Source organism: Marmota marmota, unplaced genomic scaffold (genome assembly GCF_001458135.2).
Source record: "Marmota marmota marmota unplaced genomic scaffold, marMar, whole genome shotgun sequence".
Lineage (NCBI taxonomy): Eukaryota > Metazoa > Chordata > Mammalia > Rodentia > Sciuridae > Marmota > Marmota marmota.
In genome coordinates this window covers 291695-293984 of record NW_025999930.1, presented here as the reverse complement: position 1 = coordinate 293984, position 2290 = coordinate 291695, and positions in this window count along the sequence as shown.

The window sequence follows — 2290 nt, the reverse complement described above, 5'->3', positions numbered from 1 at the left end:
AAGTAATATGTACAAGTGTATGGTACTGCTAGTCTAAAAGATCCTTAAAGTTGGAAGCTATGTCTCTTTGGATGTAACAAAATCAGAGGCTGTCTCTTCCTGCAGTGTGAGACTTAACTTTCTTTTAGTCACAATAATGGAAGCTTAGGGTGCCAGGAAACAGAGGGCAGATAAAGGGTTTGGGCCATTGAATTTTTATTCAAGGTAATGCTAAGCCACTCTGTAGGTGGCTTAGCTCTCAGCTGCAGGTGCAATTTCTTCAAGTGATGGAACTGTCCGGCACCCCCAAGCTGGCATGGCTCACCTTGTCAATTTAGGAATCTAACTCAGAAAGACTATTCCACAGATCAGAGCAAGCACTGCAGAGATGACCAGGCCAGTGTTTCAGCAACGAACACAACCTGTCTATTCCTGCCACTTCTGAACATTCCTTAGGGCAGAAACGGTGAGTGATAATACCTAATCATAACTCTCTTAGTTGAGAATACTGAAGGAAGATTCTCTATTGTCTGAAGAACCACTGAGAGCAAAGCCAGCACAAGCATCTGTAGGAGCCCATTTTTCTCCTTCCATAGTGTGGCTTATTTTCTGAGAAAGTAGTACACAGGCCTTGATGTAACTTGCTTAAGGATAATGATTACATTATATTAACCCTGTTCCCCCCTTAAGCAAAATAAATCATTAGGTGATAGTCTCCCTCAACCCTTTCTTGCTAAATATTTTGAGCACAAAGCCTGGCATGTAGCAGATCTACTTCAGAAAGCATTTGCTAAATGGATGAAAAATAAAGAGCTGGAACCCAGTTTTCTCTCTCTTGCCATCAATCACTGTGCTCTAATCAGTTTTCAACTATACTGGCCTCCTGCCTGCCTCCTGAACAGATTTAATAGGCAGGTATTAAGGTCTTAGCTTAACTTAAATGTGCCAGCTCCAGCGGCCCCTAGGAATTTCAAGCCAGCCTGTCCAGTCGAAACTGTCTCTAGAAATAGCCATGCAGCTGAGGAAATGAGCAGTGCCCGGACCATCTGCTGCCGTTCTGCTCTGGGGACCTGAGCTAAAGGAATTCAAGGAGGTTAATGAGCTCTCTCTTGCACAATCTGGGGGCCTGGGTCCTGTCCATTTTAGAAGATAAACAGCCAACTGAAATGCAGTATGTGACATGCCTATGCAATGACCAGGGTTCTCTCACCAGAGTGATCTGGTGATTTAAAGAGGCTGTAGCAGAACACTGGAAAGTGACTTAGACTTTGTAATCATTTCAAATCTTGATTTCTCCACGTATTAATGGATACTTTTGGTTCTTTTTTACCTCTATGAGCCCTGTTTCTTCACATATAAAACAGAAATGATAGAAATACTTACTTCTTGTACAGCTACCATAAAGATTAAAGGAACTAAGGGTGCAAAGTATTTACTACAGAATAGGCATCCAACAAAAGGGCTACTGTGTTTACCAGCATGTAACTCTCTCATGAATATCTATACATTTATTTCTCCAAACTACCCATACTATTAAAACCTGTGGTGGTAAAACGATTCCAAAAAGATTCACTAAGTGCCATGTATATGTGTATAAATATATATATCAGTCATTGTGCACTGGTGATAGAAATTGAAACAAAACAGAGGATGGATCAGGAGAAAGGGGGAGGAAATTGACATTTATTGAGAACCACAAAGAGCCAGGCACCACAGCATGCACTGGGAATCCCAGGCAAATAAGTCATAGCATTTAAAATTGACAATTTCTTTATTTTACTTTATTTTTAATTTATTTTTTAGTTTTCAGCAGACACAACATCTTTGTTTGTATGTGGTGCTGAGGATCGAACCCGGGCCGCACACATGCCAGGCGAGTGCCGCTTGAGCCACATCCCCAGCCTCAGACAATTTCTTTACTTTACATACTCATTCTTTAAAGGACATCAAGCTCACCAGATACTGTGGTGCATGCCTGCAGTTCCAACAACCTGGGGGACTGAGGCAGGAGGATCACAAGTTCAAAGCCAACCTCAACAAATTAGGGAGGCTCTCAGGAATTTAGTGAGACCCCATCTCTAAAAAGGACTGGGGAGCCGGGCACAGTGGCGCACGCTGTAATCCCAGCAGTTTAGGAGGCTGAGGCAGGAGGATTGCGAGTTCAAAGCCAACCTCAGCAATGTCGAGGTGCTGAGCAACTCAGTAAGACCCTGTCTCTAAAAAAAAATGCAAAATAGGGCTGGGGATGTGGCTCAGTGGTCAAGTGTCCCTGAGTTCAATCCCCAGTACCAAAAAAAAAAAAAAAAAAAAA